This window comes from Sycon ciliatum, chromosome 6, assembly GCF_964019385.1.
Source record: "Sycon ciliatum chromosome 6, ocSycCili1.1, whole genome shotgun sequence".
NCBI classification, from domain to species: Eukaryota; Metazoa; Porifera; class Calcarea; order Leucosolenida; family Sycettidae; genus Sycon; species Sycon ciliatum.
In genome coordinates, this window is record NC_088648.1 from 11,108,314 (window position 1) to 11,130,242 (window position 21,929).

General features: G+C 44.8%; 2 long non-coding RNA genes across 2 annotated transcripts in view; both read right to left on the reverse strand.

Moving 5' to 3' along the window:
- LOC135818835 (uncharacterized) overlaps positions 1-21,929 on the reverse strand; it is a 191,941-nt gene that overhangs the window by 166,261 nt on the left and 3,751 nt on the right. The window lies entirely within an intron of this gene.
- Positions 55-3,046, reverse strand: LOC135819286 (uncharacterized). The gene is made up of 3 exons (XR_010553887.1): positions 2,986-3,046; positions 2,252-2,309; positions 55-106 (listed from the first exon to the last, which is right to left on the reverse strand). It is a non-coding gene; the product is annotated as an uncharacterized LOC135819286 (long non-coding RNA).

Genomic DNA, 21,929 nt, shown 5'->3' on the forward strand with positions numbered 1-21,929 from the left:
TGAAATTTAAAGGTCAGCACAAATGGTCAAAATCCGACATTTTCTCACCTTCCTGCCCGTTCACAGCTCAGAAAATTACAATGACCAGCCTCATCCCGTTGTGCAGCTGGACATAGACAAGTGCACCAAGAAAAAGAGCCACATTTCTCTAAAGAACTTGCCCAGGGCTGCTGAAAGCTGAAAAATAACCAATCTCACACTTTGGGGCTTTTTACCCGTGATTCTTCACTTTGCGGCTAAACTATTCACAGCAGTGCCAATTTTTTTGGGTCACTGAATGTGGGTGCCAGCGCCCTACAAGCAAACCAAAAATCAAATCAATGCGACCACTGACATTACAGCTGGGTCATGTTATAGAGAGGTACATTAAAATTCAAAGGTCAGCACAAATGGTCAAAATCCGACATTTTCTCACCTTCCTGCCCGTTCACAGCTCAGAAAATGACAATGTCCAGCCTCATCTTGTTGTGCAGCTGGACATAGACACGTGCACCAAGAAAAAGAGCCACATTTCTCTAAAGAACTTGCCCAGGGCTGCTGAAAGCTGAAAAATAACCAATCTCACAGTTTGGGGCTTTTTACCCGTGAATCTTCACTTTGCGACTAAACTATTCACAGCAGTGCCAAATTTTTGGAATCACTAAATGTGGGTGCCAGCGCCCTACAAGCAAACAAAAAATCAAATCAATGCGACCACTGAAATTACAGCTGGGTCATGTTATAGAGAGGTACATTGAAATTCAAAGGTCAGCACAAATGGTCAAAATCCGACATTTTCTCACCTTCCTGCCCGTTCACAGCTCAGAAAATGACAATGACCAGCCTCATCTCGTTGTGCAGCTGGACATAGACAAGTGCACCAAGAAAAAGAGCCACATTTCTCTAAAGAATTTCGCCCAGGGCTGCTGAAAGCTGAAAAATAACCAATCTCCCAGTTTGGGGCTTTTTACCCGGGAATCTTCACTTTGCGACTAAACTATTCACAGCAGTGCCAAATTTATTGGGTCACTGAATGTGGATGCCAGCGCCCTACAAGCAAACCAAAAATCAAATCAATGCGACCACTGACATTACAGCTGGGTCATGTTATAGAGAGGTACATTGAAATTCAAAGGTCAGCACAAATGGTCAAAATCCGACATTTTCTCACCTTCCTGCCCGTTCACAGCTCAGAAAATGACAATGACCAGCCTCATCTTGTTGTGCAGCTGGACATAGACAAGTGAACCAAGAAATAGAGCCACATTTCTCTAAAGAACTTGCCCAGGCCTGCTGAAAGCTGAAAAATAACCAATCTCACAGTTTGGGGCTTTTTACCCGGGAATCTTCACTTTGCGACTAAACTATTCACAGCAGTGCCACATTTTCTGGGTCACTGAATGTGGATGCCAGCGCCCTACAAGCAAACCAAAAATCAAATCAATGCGACCACTGACATTACAGCTGGGTCATGTTATAGAGAGGTACATTGAAATTCAAAGGTCAGCACAAATGGTCAAAATCCGACATTTTCTCACCTTCCTGCCCGTTCACAGCTCAGAAAAGGACAATGACCAGCCTCATCTTGTTGTGCAGCTGGACATAGACAAGTACACCAAGAAAAAGAGCCACATTTCTCTAAAGAACTTGCCCAGGGCTGCTGAAAGCTGAAAAATAACCAATCTCACAGTTTGGGGCTTTTTACCCGTGAATCTTCACTTTGCGACTAAACTATTCACAGCAGTGCCACATTTTCTGGGTCACTGAATGTGGATGCCAGCGCCCTACAAGCAAACCAAAAATCAAATCAATGCTACCACTGACATTACAGCTGGGTCATGTTATAGAGAGGTACATTGAAATTCAAAGGTCAGCACAAATGGTCAAAATCCGACATTTTCTCACCTTCCTGCCCGTTCACAGCTCAGAAAATGACAATGACCAGCCTCATCTTGTTGTGCAGCTGGACATAGACAAGTGCACCAAGAAAAAGAGCCACATTTCTCTAAAGAACTTGCCCAGGGCTGCTGAAAGCTGAAAAATAACCAATCTCACACTTTGGGGCTTTTTACCCGGGAATCTTCACTTTGCGACTAAACTATTCACAGCAGTGCCAAATTTTTTGGGTCACTGAATGTGGGTGCCAGCGCCCTACAAGCAAACCAAAAATCAAATCAATGCTACCACTGACATTACAGCTGGGTCATGTTATAGAGAGGTACATTGAAATTCAAAGGTCAGCACAAATGGTCAAAATCCGACATTTTCTCACCTTCCTGCCCGTTCACAGCTCAGAAAATGACAATGACCAGCCTCATCCCGTTGTGCAGCTGGACATAGACAAGTGCACCAAGAAAAAGAGCCACATTTCTCTAAAGAACTTGCCCAGGGCTGCTGAAAGCTGAAAAATAACCAATCTCACAGTTTGGGGCTTTTTACCCGTGAATCTTCACTTTGCGACTAAACTATTCACAGCAGTGCCACATTTTCTGGGTCACTGAATGTGGACGCCAGCGCCCTACAAGCAAACTAAAAATCAAATCAATGCGACAACTGACATTACAGCTGGGTCATGTTATAGAGAGGTACATTGAAATTCAAAGGTCAGCACAAATGGTCAAAATCCGACATTTTCTCACCTTCCTGCCCGTTCACAGCTCAGAAAATGACAATGACCAGCCTCATCTTGTTGTGCAGCTGGACATAGACAAGTACACCAAGAAAAAGAGCCACATTTCTCTAAAGAACTTGCCCAGGGCTGCTAAAAGCTGAAAAATAACCAATCTCACAGTTTGGGGCTTTTTACCTGTGAATCTTCACTTTGCGACTAAACTATTCACAGCAGTGCCACATTTTCTGGGTCACTGAATGTGGATGCCAGCGCCCTACAAGCAAACCAAAAATCAAATCAATGCGACCACTGACATTACAGCTGGGTCATGTTATAGAGAGGTACATTGAAATTCAAAGGTCAGCACAAATGGTCAAAATCCGACATTTTCTCACCTTCCTGCCCGTTCACAGCTCAGAAAATGACAATGACCAGCCTCATCTCGTTGTGCAGCTGGACATAGACAAGTGAACCAAGAAAAAGAGCCACATTTCTCTAAAGAACTTGCCCAGGGCTGCTGAAAGCTGAAAAATAACCAATCTCACAGTTTGGGGCTTTTTACCCGTGAATCTTCACTTTGCGACTAAACTATTCACAGCAGTGCCACATTTTCTGGGTCACTGAATGTGGATGCCAGCGCCCTACAAGCAAACTAAAAATCAAATCAATGCGACCACTGACATTACAGCTGGGTCATGTTATAGAGAGGTACATTGAAATTCAAAGGTCAGCACAAATGGTCAAAATCCGACATTTTCTCACCTTCCTGCCCGTTCACAGCTCAGAAAATGACAATGACCAGCCTCATCTTGTTGTGCAGCTGGACATAGACAAGTGCACCAAGAAAAAGAGCCACATTTCTCTAAAGAACTTGCCCAGGGCTGCTGAAAGCTGAAAAATAACCAATCTCACAGTTTGGGGCTTTTTACCCGTGAATCTTCACTTTGCGACTAAACTATTCACAGCAGTGCCAAATTTTTGGGGTCACTAAATGTGGGTGCCAGCGCCCTACAAGCAAACCGAAAATCAAATCAATGCGACCACTGACATTGCAGCTGGGTCATGTTATAGAGAGGTACATTGAAATTCAACGGTCAGCACAAATGGTCAAAATCCGACATTTTCTCACCTTCCTGCCCGTTCACAGCTCAGAAAATGACAATGACCAGCCTCATCTTGTTGTGCAGCTGGACATAGACAAGTGCACCAAGAAAAAGAGCCACATTTCTCTAAAGAACTTGCCCAGGGCTGCTGAAAGCTGAAAAATAACAAATCTCACACTTTGGGGCTTTTTACCCGTGAATGTTCACTTTGCGACTAAACTATTCACAGCAGTGCCAAATTTTTTGGGTCACTGAATGTGGGTGCCAGCGCCCTACAAGCAAACCAAAAATAAAATCAATGCGACAACTGACATTACAGCTGGGTCATGTTATAGAGAGGTACATTGAAATTCAAAGGTCAGCACAAATGGTCAAAATCCGACATTTTCTCACCTTCCTGCCCGTTCACAGCTCAGAAAATGACAATGACCAGCCTCATCTCGTTGTGCAGCTGGACATAGACAAGTGAACCAAGAAAAAGAGCCACATTTCTCTAAAGAACTTGCCCAGGGCTGCTGAAAGCTGAAAAATAACCAATCTCACAGTTTGTGGCTTTTTACCCGTGAATCTTCACTTTGCGACTAAACTATTCACAGCAGTGCCACATTTTCTGGGTCACTGAATGTGGATGCCAGCGCCCTACAAGCAAACTAAAAATCAAATCAATGCGACAACTGACATTACAGCTGGGTCATGTTATAGAGAGGTACATTGAAATTCAAAGGTCAGCACAAATGGTCAAAATCCGACATTTCTCACCTTCCTGCCCGTTCACAGCTCAGAAAATGACAATGACCAGCCTCATCTTGTTGTGCAGCTGGACATAGACAAGTGCACCAAGAAAAAGAGCCACATTTCTCTAAAGAACTTGCCCAGGGCTGCTGAAAGCTGAAAAATAACCAATCTCACCCTTTGGGGCTTTTTACCCGTGAATCTTCACTTTGCGACTAAACTATTCACAGCAGTGCCAAATTTTTGGGGTCACTAAATGTGGGTGCCAGCGCCCTACAAGCAAACCGAAAATCAAATCAATGCGACTACTGACATTGCAGCTGGGTCATGTTATAGAGAGGTACATTGAAATTCAAAGGTCAGCACAAATGGTCAAAATCCGACATTTTCTCACCTTCCTGCCCGTTCACAGCTCAGCAAATGACAATGACCAGCCTCATCTTGTTGTGCAGCTGGACATAGACAAGTGCACCAAGAAAAAGAGCCACATTTCTCTAAAGAACTTGCCCAGGGCTGCTGAAAGCTGAAAAATAACAAATCTCACACTTTGGGGCTTTTTACCCGTGAATCTTCACTTTGCGACTAAACTATTCACAGCAGTGCCAAATTTTTTGGGTCACTGAATGTGGGTGCCAGCGCCCTACAAGCAAACCAAAAATCAAATCAATGCGACCACTGACATTACAGCTGGGTCATGTTATAGAGAGGTACATTGAAATTCAAAGGTCAGCACAAATGGTCAAAATCCGACATTTTCTCACCTTCCTGCCCGTTCACAGCTCAGAAAATGACAATGACCAGCCTCATCTCGTTGTGCAGCTGGACATAGACAAGTGAACCAAGAAAAAGAGCCACATTTCTTTAAAGAACTTGCCCAGGGCTGCTGAAAGCTGAAAAATAACCAATCTCACAGTTTGGGGCTTTTTACCCGTGAATCTTCACTTTGCGACTAAACTATTCACAGCAGTGCCACATTTTCTGGGTCACTGAATGTGGATGCCAGCGCCCTACAAGCAAACTAAAAATCAAATCAATGCGACCACTGACATTACAGCTGGGTCATGTTATAGAGAGGTACATTGAAATTCAAAGGTCAGCACAAATGGTCAAAATCCGACATTTTCTCACCTTCCTGCCCGTTCACAGCTCAGAAAATGACAATGACCAGCCTCATCTTGTTGTGCAGCTGGACATAGACAAGTGCACCAAGAAAAAGAGCCACATTTCTCTAAAGAACTTGCCCAGGGCTGCTGAAAGCTGAAAAATAACCAATCTCACACTTTGGGGCTTTTTACCCGTGAATCTTCACTTTGCGACTAAACTATTCACAGCAGTGCCAAATTTTTGGGGTCACTAAATGTGGGTGCCAGCGCCCTACAAGCAAACCGAAAATCAAATCAATGCGACCACTGACATTGCAGCTGGGTCATGTTATAGAGAGGTACATTGAAATTCAAAGGTCAGCACAAATGGTCAAAATCCGACATTTTCTCACCTTCCTGCCCGTTCACAGCTCAGAAAATGACAATGACCAGCCTCATCTTGTTGTGCAGCTGGACATAGACAAGTGCACCAAGAAAAAGAGCCACATTTCTCTAAAGAACTTGCCCAGGGCTGCTGAAAGCTGAAAAATAACAAATCTCACACTTTGGGGCTTTTTACCCGTGAATGTTCACTTTGCGACTAAACTATTCACAGCAGTGCCCAATTTTTTGGGTCACTGAATGTGGGTGCCAGCGCCCTACAAGCAAACCAAAAATCAAATCAATGCGACAACTGACATTACAGCTGGGTCATGTTATAGAGAGGTACATTGAAATTCAAAGGTCAGCACAAATGGTCAAAATCCGACATTTTCTCACCTTCCTGCCCGTTCACAGCTCAGAAAATGACAATGACCAGCCTCATCTCGTTGTGCAGCTGGACATAGACAAGTGAACCAAGAAAAAGAGCCACATTTCTCTAAAGAACTTGCCCAGGGCTGCTGAAAGCTGAAAAATAACCAATCTCACAGTTTGGGGCTTTTTACCCGTGAATCTTCACTTTGCGACTAAACTATTCACAGCAGTGCCACATTTTCTGGGTCACTGAATGTGGATGCCAGCGCCCTACAAGCAAACTAAAAATCAAATCAATGCGACCACTGACATTACAGCTGGGTCATGTTATAGAGAGGTACATTGAAATTCAAAGGTCAGCACAAATGGTCAAAATCCGACATTTTCTCACCTTCCTGCCCGTTCACAGCTCAGAAAATGACAATGACCAGCCTCATCTTGTTGTGCAGCTGGACATAGACAAGTGCACCAAGAAAAAGAGCCACATTTCTCTAAAGAACTTGCCCAGGGCTGCTGAAAGCTGAAAAATAACCAATCTCACAGTTTGGGGCTTTTTACCCGTGAATCTTCACTTTGCGACTAAACTATTCACAGCAGTGCCAAATTTTTGGGGTCACTAAATGTGGGTGCCAGCGCCCTACAAGCAAACCGAAAATCAAATCAATGCGACCACTGACATTGCAGCTGGGTCATGTTATAGAGAGGTACATTGAAATTCAAAGGTCAGCACAAATGGTCAAAATCCGACATTTTCTCACCTTCCTGCCCGTTCACAGCTCAGCAAATGACAATGACCAGCCTCATCTTGTTGTGCAGCTGGACATAGACAAGTGCACCAAGAAAAAGAGCCACATTTCTCTAAAGAACTTGCCCAGGGCTGCTGAAAGCTGAAAAATAACAAATCTCACACTTTGGGGCTTTTTACCCGTGAATGTTCACTTTGCGACTAAACTATTCACAGCAGTGCCAAATTTTTTGGGTCATTGAATGTGGGTGCCAGCACCCTACAAGCAAACCAAAAATCAAATCAATGCGACAACTGACATTACAGCTGGGTCATGTTATAGAGAGGTACATTGAAATTCAAAGGTCAGCACAAATGGTCAAAATCCGACATTTTCTCACCTTCCTGCCCGTTCACAGCTCAGAAAATGACAATGACTAGCCTCATCTTGTTGTGCAGCTGGACATAGACAAGTAAACCAAGAAAAAGAGCCACATTTCTCTAAAGAACTTGCCCAGGGCTGCTGAAAGCTGAAAAATAACAAATCTCACACTTTGGGGCTTTTTACCCGTGAATGTTCACTTTGCGACTAAACTATTCACAGCAGTGCCAAATTTTTTGGGTCACTGAATGTGGGTGCCAGCGCCCTACAAGCAAACCAAAAATCAAATCAATGCGACAACTGACATTACAGCTGGGTCATGTTATAGAGAGGTACATTGAAATTCAAAGGTCAGCACAAATGGTCAAAATCCGACATTTTCTCACCTTCCTGCCCGTTCACAGCTCAGAAAATGACAATGACCAGCCTCATCTCGTTGTGCAGCTGGACATAGACAAGTGAACCAAGAAAAAGAGCCACATTTCTCTAAAGAACTTGCCCAGGGCTGCTGAAAGCTGAAAAATAACCAATCTCACAGTTTGGGGCTTTTTACCCGTGAATCTTCACTTTGCGACTAAACTATTCACAGCAGTGCCACATTTTCTGGGTCACTGAATGTGGATGCCAGCGCCCTACAAGCAAACTAAAAATCAAATCAATGCGACCACTGACATTACAGCTGGGTCATGTTATAGAGAGGTACATTGAAATTCAAAGGTCAGCACAAATGGTCAAAATCCGACATTTTCTCACCTTCCTGCCCGTTCACAGCTCAGAAAATGACAATGACCAGCCTCATCTTGTTGTGCAGCTGGACATAGACAAGTGCACCAAGAAAAAGAGCCACATTTCTCTAAAGAACTTGCCCAGGGCTGCTGAAAGCTGAAAAATAACCAATCTCACAGTTTGGGGCTTTTTACCCGTGAATCTTCACTTTGCGACTAAACTATTCACAGCAGTGCCAAATTTTTGGGGTCACTAAATGTGGGTGCCAGCGCCCTACAAGCAAACCGAAAATCAAATCAATGCGACCACTGACATTGCAGCTGGGTCATGTTATAGAGAGGTACATTGAAATTCAAAGGTCAGCACAAATGGTCAAAATCCGACATTTTCTCACCTTCCTGCCCGTTCACAGCTCAGAAAATGACAATGACCAGCCTCATCTTGTTGTGCAGCTGGACATAGACAAGTGCACCAAGAAAAAGAGCCACATTTCTCTAAAGAACTTGCCCAGGGCTGCTGAAAGCTGAAAAATAACAAATCTCACACTTTGGGGCTTTTTACCCGTGAATGTTCACTTTGCGACTAAACTATTCACAGCAGTGCCAAATTTTTTGGGTCACTGAATGTGGGTGCCAGCGCCCTACAAGCAAACCAAAAATCAAATCAATGCGACAACTGACATTACAGCTGGGTCATGTTATAGAGAGGTACATTGAAATTCAAAGGTCAGCACAAATGGTCAAAATCCGACATTTTCTCACCTTCCTGCCCGTTCACAGCTCAGAAAATGACAATGACCAGCCTCATCTCGTTGTGCAGCTGGACATAGACAAGTGAACCAAGAAAAAGAGCCACATTTCTCTAAAGAACTTGCCCAGGGCTGCTGAAAGCTGAAAACTAACAAATCTCACAGTTTGGGGCTTTTTACCCGTGAATCTTCACTTTGCGACTAAACTATTCACAGCAGTGCCACATTTTCTGGGTCACTGAATGTGGATGCCAGCGCCCTACAAGCAAACTAAAAATCAAATCAATGCGACCACTGACATTACAGCTGGGTCATGTTATAGAGAGGTACATTGAAATTCAAAGGTCAGCACAAATGGTCAAAATCCGACATTTTCTCACCTTCCTGCCCGTTCACAGCTCAGAAAATGACAATGACCAGCCTCATCTTGTTGTGCAGCTGGACATAGACAAGTGCACCAAGAAAAAGAGCCACATTTCTCTAAAGAACTTGCCCAGGGCTGCTGAAAGCTGAAAAATAACCAATCTCACAGTTTGGGGCTTTTTACCCGTGAATCTTCACTTTGCGACTAAACTATTCACAGCAGTGCCAAATTTTTGGGGTCACTAAATGTGGGTGCCAGCGCCCTACAAGCAAACCGAAAATCAAATCAATGCGACCACTGACATTACAGCTGGGTCATGTTATAGAGAGGTACATTGAAATTCAAAGGTCAGCACAAATGGTCAAAATCCGACATTTTCTCACCTTCCTGCCCGTTCACAGCTCAGCAAATGACAATGACCAGCCTCATCTTGTTGTGCAGCTGGACATAGACAAGTGCACCAAGAAAAAGAGCCACATTTCTCTAAAGAACTTGCCCAGGGCTGCTGAAAGCTGAAAAATAACAAATCTCACACTTTGGGGCTTTTTACCCGTGAATCTTCACTTTGCGACTAAACTATTCACAGCAGTGCCAAATTTTTTGGGTCATTGAATGTGGGTGCCAGCGCCCTACAAGCAAACCAAAAATCAAATCAATGCGACAACTGACATTACAGCTGGGTCATGTTATAGAGAGGTACATTGAAATTCAAAGGTCAGCACAAATGGTCAAAATCCGACATTTTCTCACCTTCCTGCCCGTTCACAGCTCAGAAAATGACAATGACTAGCCTCATCTTGTTGTGCAGCTGGAAATAGACAAGTAAACCAAGAAAAAGAGCCACATTTCTCTAAAGAACTTGCCCAGGGCTGCTGAAAGCTGAAAAATAACAAATCTCACACTTTGGGGCTTTTTACCCGTGAATGTTCACTTTGCGACTAAACTATTCACAGCAGTGCCAAATTTTTTGGGTCACTGAATGTGGGTGCCAGCGCCCTACAAGCAAACCAAAAATCAAATCAATGCGACAACTGACATTACAGCTGGGTCATGTTATAGAGAGGTACATTGAAATTCAAAGGTCAGCACAAATGGTCAAAATCCGACATTTTCTCACCTTCCTGCCCGTTCACAGCTCAGAAAATGACAATGACCAGCCTCATCTCGTTGTGCAGCTGGACATAGACAAGTGAACCAAGAAAAAGAGCCACATTTCTCTAAAGAACTTGCCCAGGGCTGCTGAAAGCTGAAAAATAACCAATCTCACAGTTTGGGGCTTTTTACCCGTGAATCTTCACTTTGCGACTAAACTATTCACAGCAGTGCCACATTTTCTGGGTCACTGAATGTGGATGCCAGCGCCCTACAAGCAAACTAAAAATCAAATCAATGCGACCACTGACATTACAGCTGGGTCATGTTATAGAGAGGTACATTGAAATTCAAAGGTCAGCACAAATGGTCAAAATCCGACATTTTCTCACCTTCCTGCCCGTTCACAGCTCAGAAAATGACAATGACCAGCCTCATCTTGTTGTGCAGCTGGACATAGACAAGTGCACCAAGAAAAAGAGCCACATTTCTCTAAAGAACTTGCCCAGGGCTGCTGAAAGCTGAAAAATAACCAATCTCACAGTTTGGGGCTTTTTACCCGTGAATCTTCACTTTGCGACTAAACTATTCACAGCAGTGCCAAATTTTTGGGGTCACTAAATGTGGGTGCCAGCGCCCTACAAGCAAACCGAAAATCAAATCAATGCGACCACTGACATTGCAGCTGGGTCATGTTATAGAGAGGTACATTGAAATTCAAAGGTCAGCACAAATGGTCAAAATCCGACATTTTCTCACCTTCCTGCCCGTTCACAGCTCAGAAAATGACAATGACCAGCCTCATCTTGTTGTGCAGCTGGACATAGACAAGTGCACCAAGAAAAAGAGCCACATTTCTCTAAAGAACTTGCCCAGGGCTGCTGAAAGCTGAAAAATAACAAATCTCACACTTTGGGGCTTTTTACCCGTGAATGTTCACTTTGCGACTAAACTATTCACAGCAGTGCCAAATTTTTTGGGTCACTGAATGTGGGTGCCAGCGCCCTACAAGCAAACCAAAAATCAAATCAATGCGACAACTGACATTACAGCTGGGTCATGTTATAGAGAGGTACATTGAAATTCAAAGGTCAGCACAAATGGTCAAAATCCGACATTTTCTCACCTTCCTGCCCGTTCACAGCTCAGAAAATGACAATGACCAGCCTCATCTCGTTGTGCAGCTGGACATAGACAAGTGAACCAAGAAAAAGAGCCACATTTCTCTAAAGAACTTGCCCAGGGCTGCTGAAAGCTGAAAAATAACAAATCTCACAGTTTGGGGCTTTTTACCCGTGAATCTTCACTTTGCGACTAAACTATTCACAGCAGTGCCACATTTTCTGGGTCACTGAATGTGGATGCCAGCGCCCTACAAGCAAACTAAAAATCAAATCAATGCGACCACTGACATTACAGCTGGGTCATGTTATAGAGAGGTACATTGAAATTCAAAGGTCAGCACAAATGGTCAAAATCCGACATTTTCTCACCTTCCTGCCCGTTCACAGCTCAGAAAATGACAATGACCAGCCTCATCTTGTTGTGCAGCTGGACATAGACAAGTGCACCAAGAAAAAGAGCCACATTTCTCTAAAGAACTTGCCCAGGGCTGCTGAAAGCTGAAAAATAACCAATCTCACAGTTTGGGGCTTTTTACCCGTGAATCTTCACTTTGCGACTAAACTATTCACAGCAGTGCCAAATTTTTGGGGTCACTAAATGTGGGTGCCAGCGCCCTACAAGCAAACCGAAAATCAAATCAATGCGACCACTGACATTGCAGCTGGGTCATGTTATAGAGAGGTACATTGAAATTCAAAGGTCAGCACAAATGGTCAAAATCCGACATTTTCTCACCTTCCTGCCCGTTCACAGCTCAGCAAATGACAATGACCAGCCTCATCTTGTTGTGCAGCTGGACATAGACAAGTGCACCAAGAAAAAGAGCCACATTTCTCTAAAGAACTTGCCCAGGGCTGCTGAAAGCTGAAAAATAACAAATCTCACACTTTGGGGCTTTTTACCCGTGAATGTTCACTTTGCGACTAAACTATTCACAGCAGTGCCAAATTTTTTGGGTCATTGAATGTGGGTGCCAGCGCCCTACAAGCAAACCAAAAATCAAATCAATGCGACAACTGACATTACAGCTGGGTCATGTTATAGAGAGGTACATTGAAATTCAAAGGTCAGCACAAATGGTCAAAATCCGACATTTTCTCACCTTCCTGCCCGTTCACAGCTCAGAAAATGACAATGACCAGCCTCATCTTGTTGTGCAGCTGGACATAGACAAGTAAACCAAGAAAAAGAGCCACATTTCTCTAAAGAACTTGCCCAGGGCTGCTGAAAGCTGAAAAATAACCAATCTCACAGTTTGGGGCTTTTTACCTGTGAATCTTCACTTTGCGACTAAAATATTCACAGCAGTGCCACATTTTCTAGGTCACTGAATGTGGATGCCAGCGCCCTACAAGCAAACTAAAAATCAAATCAATGCGACCACTGACATTACAGCTGGGTCATGTTATAGAGAGGTACATTGAAATTCAAAGGTCAGCACAAATGGTCAAAATCCGACATTTTCTCACCTTCCTGCCCGTTCACAGCTCAGAAAATGACAATGACCAGCCTCATCTTGTTGTGCAGCTGGACATAGACAAGTGAACCAAGAAAAAGAGCCACATTTCTCTAAAGAACTTGCCCAGGGCTGCTGAAAGCTGAAAAATAACCAATCTCACACTTTGGGGCTTTTTACCCGTGAATCTCCACTTTGCGGCTAAACTATTCACAGCAGTGCCAAATTTTTTCGGTCACTGAATGTGGATGCCAGCGCCCTACAAGCAAACCAAAAATCAAATCAACGCGACCACTGACATTACAGCTGGGTCATGTTATGGAGAGGTACATTGAAATTCAAAGGTCAGCACAAATGGTCAAAATCCGACATTTTCTCACCTTCCTGCCCGTTCACAGCTCAGAAAATGACAATGACCAGCCTCATCTTGTTGTGCAGCTGGATATAGACAGGTGCACCAAGAAAAAGAGCCACATTTCTCTAAAGAACTTGCCCAGGGCTGCTGAAAGCTGAAAAATAACCAATCTCACAGTTTGGGGCTTTTTACCCGTGAATCTTCACTTTGCCACTAAACTATTCACAGCAGTGCCAAATTTTTTGGGTCACTGAATGTGGGTGCCAGCGCCCTACAAGCAAACCAAAAATCAAATCAATGCGACCACTGACATTACAGCTGGGTCATGTTATAGAGAGGTACATTGAAATTCAAAGGTCAGCACAAATGGTCAAACGCCGACATTTTCTCACCTTCCTGCCCGTTCACAGCTCAGAAAATGACACTGACCAGCCTCATCTCATTGTGCAGCTGGACATAGACAAGTGCACCAAGAAAAAGAGCCACATTTCTCTAAAGAACTTGCCCAGGGCTGCTGAAAGCTGAAAAATAACCAATCTCACAGTTTGGGGCTTTTTACCCGTGAATCTTCACTTTGCGACTAAACTATTCACAGCAGTGCCAAATTTATTGGGTCACTGAATGTGCGTGCCAGCGCCCTACAAGCAAACCAAAAATCAAATCAATGCGACCACTGACATTACAGCTGGGTCATGTTATAGAGAGGTACATTGAAATTCAAAGGTCAGCACAAATGGTCAAAATCCGACATTTTCTCACCTTCCTGCCCGTTCACAGCTCAGAAAATGACAATGACCAGCCTCATCTCGTTGTGCAGCTGGACATAGACAAGTGAACCAAGAAAAAGAGCCACATTTCTCTGAAGAACTTGCCCAGGGCTGCTGAAAGCTGAAAAATAACCAATCTCACAGTTTGGGGCTTTTTACCCGTGAATCTTCACTTTGCGACTAAACTATTCACAGCAGTGCCAAATTTTTGGGGTCACTAAATGTGGGTGCCAGCGCCCTACAAGCAAACCAAAAATCAAATCAATGCGACCACTGACATTACAGCCGACTTGCAGAGCTTCTCGGCCTCGCTATCCATGCCTGGCCACCAAACCTTGGACCGTAGACGCTCTTTCGTCTTCACGATGCCCTGGTGGCCCTCATGTGCCAACTGCACGGTCTGGTGTCGCAACTCTGTAGGGATAACAATGCGTTGACCCCTGAGCACCACCTTGCCAACAACAGTCAATTCTCCTCGGACCTGACGGTATGCTGCTGGCAGACCATCCCAAGATCCGTCGTGAAGGCACTTGCGAACAGCAGATAGCTCTTCATCTTCAGCTGAGCTACGTTCAATCGTTCTGATACCGATAGCGATGGGTGCTGCTGTCTGAGTGATAAGTCTAACCGACTCTTCATCACTGCTGATTCCTGGATCCGCCGCTGCAACGGGCAGGCGAGATAAAGCGTCAGCGATGTTCGTCTTTCCAGGAATGTGCTTGACTCGATAGCTGTACGGCTGTAGGCGCAGAACCCATCTCTCGATCCTGGCACTGGGCTTGGATCTTGCCGAATAAATCACCTCCAGCGGCTTATGGTCGGTGCAGAGTGTAAACTCCCTGCCAAGCAGATAGGTGTGAAATCGTTCACACGCCCAGACAATACCAAGAGCCTCTCGCTCGGTCTGCGAGTACCTCCGCTCTACCGCTGACAGTGATCTGCTCGCATACGCAACTGGCCGCCAAACACCATCCTGCTTCTGGACAAGCACAGCTCCGAGCCCAACTGGACTGGCATCCGTCACTAACTCGATCGGCGCTTCAGCATCATAGTATGCCAGTGTTGAGCTGGACACCAGTAGTCGCTTCAGGTGGTCGAACGCTTGCTGTTGCTCTGTAGTCCACTTGAACTGAGCTCCCTTGACCGTGAGGCGACGCAGTGGCTCAGCAACTGTAGCAAAATCAGGGATGAATTTTGCACTGAAACCGGCTGTACCGAGGAAGCTTCTTACTTCCGACGCATTGCTCGGCCTGGATGCTTCCGCCAAGGATCGTATCCTTTCCGGAGTTGGCTGTATGCCCTTGTCAGATATCTGCAAGCCGAAGAACTCAATGGAGCTCTTAGCGAACTCACACTTTGCTGGGTTGACTGTGAGGTTGACCTGCTGCAAGCGATTCATCAATGCATGAACCCTCACATCATGCTGGTTCAGTGAGTCCGCATGTAGCAAGATATCATCAGCTCCGTTTCTGCAACCGGCCAAATCCTTGATCACATCGCTGATGATCTTCTGGTACAGCTCTGGTGCTGAACTTATACCAAATGGCAGTCGACGAAACCGGTACAACTTCCCATTTGCAGCAAAAGTTGTCAGGTAGCGGGACTCTTCTTCCAACTCTACTTGGTGAAATCCCCACTTCAGGTCAATCTTCGAAAACACCGTGCTGCCATTGACTTCATGCAGCAACTCCTCTGTTGTTGGCATCGGATGTCGTTCTCGGACGATGGCTTCATTGACCCGGCGTAAATCCACGCACAAACGGATGTCGCCATGCTTCTTTGGTGCTATCACAATTGGGCTTACCCACGGCGTCGGGCCCACAGCTTCTTCAATAATTCCTGATTGCTGTAACTCCTGAAGTTTTTCATCCACCTTGGTTTCATACGCATATGGTATCCTACGCTGGCGTTGGGCCACAGGTGGAACTTCAGAGTCTACATGAAGGCGTGCTTGGTAGCCAATTAACTTGCCCACACCACTGAACACACCAGGATACTCATTCTTGATTTCATCGTTGGTACTGGGGCTAGCTGTGGCGCTGCCAACTTGATTCACGTCAGGTAGCACCAAGGCCTTCAACTTGAGTGCAGTACTACGTCCCAGCAAGAACTCTCCATCTCCTCTGACGACGATCACTTCGTCCTCAGTGCGTTCTGAGCCGCATTGGAAAATTGCAGTAAACTTGCCGACGACATTCAGCTGGTGTGCTCCATACGCGAAAAGCTTCCTGGTGCACTTCGTCAAAGTGACACCGAGGCCTTGTAATTGCAGCTGGCCCAAAGTCGATTCTCCTAACAAGTTGCATGATGCTCCAGAATCGACTAGCACTCGCGTCGACACACCATTGAGGCTGACATCGATAGAGGCCTGTGTCAAATAATTACTTCCTCGCACTCCAAACACAAAATCGTCTACATCTTGAATTTGATTTGCCGAGTGATTTTCTTTTCTGTACAAACTACTTGCCTTTCCCGACGACTTGGGAGCGTGACGCGTGTTGCCTGTACGCTGTTTGTCACCTCCGTTGCATTTGGATGCGAAGTGACCGTTTATGCCACACTTTCTACACCTTTGGCCACGTGCAGGACAGTTCCGGTCGAGGGCGAAGTGGCCAACTTTTCCACAGTTGTGACACTCTTGCTGGGGTACGCCGTGCACAGCATTCACACTTCCTGGTGCAGCTTCACCCGTACCGTGCGAACTGGACCCATGCCCATCATGGCTTGCACTGTGACTTGCACTTGTCGATGTTGACATATCACGTGCGTGCTGCTCCGTTGTTTCATACTCGCGACCTTTTTTCAAGGCCACCGCCAAAGTGAGGTCGTCGACTTCTAACAATTTCTTTCTGAGGCGATTGTCCGATATCCCTATCAGGAGCTGGTCGCATACATGATCCTCCATGTCGGTGCCATAGTCACAGTATTTGCCTTGCCCAAGCAAACGGGTCGAAAACTGAGATACTGTTTCACCAGTCCGTTGTGACATCTGACGAAGCTTATACCGTTCGAACCTCTTGTTGGCCACGAACTCAAACGCCTTGTCCAAAGCACTCACAGCTCGCTCGAATAAATTGTCGGTGTCCTCATCTTCTGTTAGCGTTTCGAATTTCTCCTGTACTGGCATACCAGCCAAGTACAGCAACAGACTCCTCTGCCTCTTCGCGGATGTTATGTTCTGCCCATCCACATAGTACTGGAATGATCTCTTCCACCTGCGCCATCTTGCCGAAACTTCATGGGCAGGACCCTCGAGATCGAACGGCTCCAAAGCCGGGCCTACTCCTGTGAGCGCCATTGTCACTGAGGCCTACTCAGGTCATCTATATGACTATAACTATTAAAAACAGTTCATCTTCGTCGCCAATGTAATGTTCTGGGACATTATTATTATTACAGTACTGGTCAAACCAAAGCACTAACAAAGACAAAACTAAAGACCAAGTACCAGGAACATAAAGCAAAGAGAAAGGGAACAAAACAGATACACATATAAATATCGTACAAGATACTATAATAGTACAATACTATAATATAGTATTAACCAGGAGGCCTGCAACATAACAGGTACCAGCGGCCTATAAGCAAACCAAAAATCAAATCAATGCGACCACTCACATCAAAGCTGGGCCATGTTATATAGAGGTACGTTGAAAGTGACACTTGGGCACAAATGGGCAAAAAGCGACATTTTCTCACCTTTCTGCACGTTCGAAGCTCAGGAACTGACCATCTACACCCTGATCTTGTTGTTTAGCTGGACATAGGTAAGTGAACCAAGAAAAAATTCCACATTTCAATAAACACTTCGCCCTGGGCTGCTCAAAGCTGATATCAAACTATCTCGAAGTTTTAGGCCTTTTTGCCCGTGATTCTTCACTTTGTGACTAAACTTTTCACAGCAGTGCCAATTTTTGGGCATTACTGAATGCGAGTGCCAGCGGCCTACAAGCAAACCAAAAATCAAATCAATGCGACCACTCACATCACAGCTGGGTCATGTTATAGAGAGGTACGTTGAAAGTGACATGTGGGCACAAATGGGCAAAAAGCGACAATTTCTCACCTTTCTGCCCGTTCGAAGCTAAAGAATTGACCATCGCCACACTGATCTTGTTGTTTAGCTGGACATAGGGAAGTGAACCAAGTCAAAATTCCACATTTCAATAAACACTTCGCCCAGGGCTGCTTAAAGCTGATATCAAACTATCTCGAAGTTTTGGGCCTTTTTGCCCGTGATTCTTCACTTTGTGACTAAACTATTCACAGCAGTTCCGAACTTTCGTCGTCACTGAATGCGGGTGCCAGCGGCCTACATAGCAAACCAAAAATCAAATCAATGCGACCACTCACATCACAGCTGGGTCATGTTATAGAGAGATACGTTGAAAGTGACACGTGGGCACAAATGGGCAAAAAGCGACAATTTCTCACCTTTCTGCCCGTTCGAAGCTCAACAACTGACCATCGCCACCCTCATCTTGTTGTTTAGCTGGACATAGGGAAGTGAACCAAGAAAAAATTCCACATTTCAATAAACAACTCACCCAGGGCTGCTCAAAGCTGATATCAAACTATCTCGAAGTTTTGGGCCTTTTTGCCCGTGATTCTTCACTTTGCGACTAAACTATTCACAGCAGTGCCAAATTTTCGGCATTACTGAATGCGGGTGCCAGCGGCCTACAAGCAAACCAAAAATCAAATCAATGCGACCACTCACATCACAGCTGGGTCATGTTATAGAGAGGTACAGTAAGTATCGTTTATAAAGTGACCGGATATAATGATATACCGGTTATAGTGATAGAACACGTCAAAATCAAAATCAAATCAGAAAAAAATACAGGTAAAATATCACTATATACACTATTATCGGCTATACCGATATATCGTTTATTGTGATGGACTTCAGGAAGCAAACCATATCAAATGTACAGGAAAAAATCGCATATAATGATCAAGAGTGATGATCACAAAACAATTGTTTTTTTCGACGTACTCATGATCTCTTTTTGCACCAACCCATTATTATACCTGCACACACATGTCCGTTTCTGGCTGTGCTACCCCTCGCAATGTGCTCCCTTTGTATGCTCTTGTCCGTTTCTGTATGCACATGTCCTTTTCGTGGGCACAAATGGGAGAAAAAGCGACAATTTCTCACCTTTCTGCCCGTTCTAAGCTCAAGAACTGACTATGGCCACCCGGATCTTGTTGTTTAGCTGGACATAGGGAAGTGCACCAAAAAAAATTCCACATTTCAATAAACACTTCACCCAGGGCTGCTCAAAGCTGATATCAAACTATCTCGAAGTTTTGGGCCTTTTTGCCCGTGATTCTTCACTTTGCGAATAAACTATTCACAGCAGTGCCAATTTTTCGGCATTACTGAATGCGGGTGCTAGCGGCCTACAAGCAAACCAAAAATCAAATCAATGGGACCACTCACATCACAGCTGGGTCATGTTATAGAGAGCTAAACACTTCACCCAGGGCTGCTCGAAGCTGATATCAAACTATCTCGAAGTTTTGGGCCTTTTTGCCCCTGATTCTTCACTTTGCGACTAAACTATCCACAGCAGTGCCAAATTTTCGTAGTCACTGAATGCGGGTGCCAGCGGCCTACAAGCAAATTAAAAATCAAATCAATGCGACCACTCACATCACAGCTGGGTCATATTATAGAGAGCTACGTTGAAAGTGAATGGTGGGCATTAATGGGAGAAAAGGCGACAATTTCTCACCTTTCTGCCCGTTCGAAGCTCAAGAACTGACCATGGTCACCCTGATCGTGTTGTTTAGCTGGACAGAGGGAAGTGCACCAAGAAAAATTCCACATTTCTATAAACACTTCGCCCTGGGCTGCTCAAAGCTGATATCAAACTATCTCGACGTTTTGGGCCTTTTTGCCCGTGATTCTTCACTTTGCGACTAAACTATTCACAGCAGTGCCAATTTTTCGGCATTACTGAATGCGGGTGCCAGCGGCCTACAAGCAAACCAAAAATCAAATCAATGCGACCACTCACATCACAGCTGGGTCATGTTATAGAGAGGTACGTTGAAAGTGACACGTGGGCACAAATGGGCAAAAAGCGACAATTTATCACCTTTCTGCCCGTTCGAAGCTCAAGAACTGACCATTGCCACCCTGATCTTGTTGCTTAGCTGGACATAGGGAAGTGCACCAAGAAAAATTCCACATTTCAATAAACACTTCGCCCAGGGATGCTCAAAGCTGATATCAAACTATCTCGAAGTTTTGGGCCTTTTTGCCCGTGATTCTTCACTTTGCGACTAAACTATTCACAGCAGTGCCAAATTTACTGCATCAATGAATGCGGGTGCCAGCGACCTAGAAGCAAACCAGAAATCAAATCAATGCGACCACTCACATCACAGCTGGGTCATGTTATAGAGAGCTACGTTGAAAGTGACACGTGGGCACAAATGGGAGAAAAAGCGACAATTTCTTACCTTTCTGCCCGTTCCAAGCTCAAGAACTGACCATCGCCACCCTGATTTGTTGTTAAGCTGGACATAGGGAAGTGCACCAAGAAAAAATTCCACATTTCAATAAACACTTCGCCCAGGGCTGCTCAAAGCTGATAGCAAACTATCTCAAAGTTTTGGGCCTTTTTCCCCGTGACTCTTCACTTTGCGACTAAACTATTCACAGCAGTGCCAATTTTTCAGCATTACTGAATGCGGGTGCCAGCGGCCTACAACCAAACCAAAAATCAAATCAATGCGACCACTCTAATCACAGCTGGGTCATGTTATAGAGAGGTACGTTGAAAGTGACACTTGGGCAAAAATGGAAGAAAAAGCGACAATTTCTTACTTTTCTGCCCGTTCGAAACTCAAGAACTGACCATGGCCACCCTGATCTTGTTGTTTAGCTGGACATAGGGAAGTGAATCAAGAAATAATTCCACATTTCAATAAACAACTCGCCCAGGGCTGCTCAAAGCTGATATCAAACTATCTCGAAGTTTTGGGCCTTTTTGCCCGTGATTCTTCACTTTGTGACTAAACTATTCACAGTAGTGCCAATTTTTCGGCATTACTGAATGCGGGTGCCAGCGGCCTACAAGCAAACCAAAAATCAAATCAATGCGACCACTCACATCACAGCTGGGTCATGTTATAGAGAGGTACGTTGAAAGTGACACGTGGGCACAAATGGGAGAAAAAGCGACAATTTCTCACCTTCCTGCCCGTTCGAAGCTCAAGAACTGACCATGGCCACCCTGATCTTGTTATTTAGCTGGATATAGGGAAGTGCACCAAGAAATAATTCCACATTTCAATAAACACTTCGCCCAGGGCTGCTCAAAGCTGAAATAAAACTATCTCGATGTTTTGGGCCTTTTTGCCCGTGATTCTTCACTTTGCGAATAAACCATTCACAGCAGTGCCAAATTTTCGGCATCACTGAATGCGGGTGCCAGCGGCCTACAAGCAAACCAAAAATCAAATCAATGCGACCACTCACATCACAGCTGGGTCATGTTATAGAAAGGTACGTTGAAAGTGACATGTGGGCACAAATGGGCAAAAAGCGACAATTTCTCACCCTTCTCCCCGTTCGAAGCTCAAGAACTGACCATCGCCACCCTGATTTTGTTGTTAAGCTGCACATTGGTAAGTGCACCAAGAAAAAATTCCACATTTCAATAAACACTTCGCCCAGGGCTGCTCAAAGCTGATATCAAACTATCTCGAAGTTTTGGGCCTTTTTGCCCGTGATCCTTCACTTTGCGACTAAACTATTCACAGCAGTGCCAATTTTTCGGCATTACTGAATGCGGGTGCCAGCGGCCTACTAGCAAACCAAAAATCAAATCAATGCGACCACTCACATCACAGCTGGGTCATGTTATAGAGAGGTACGTTGAAAGTGACACGTGGGCACAAATGGGAG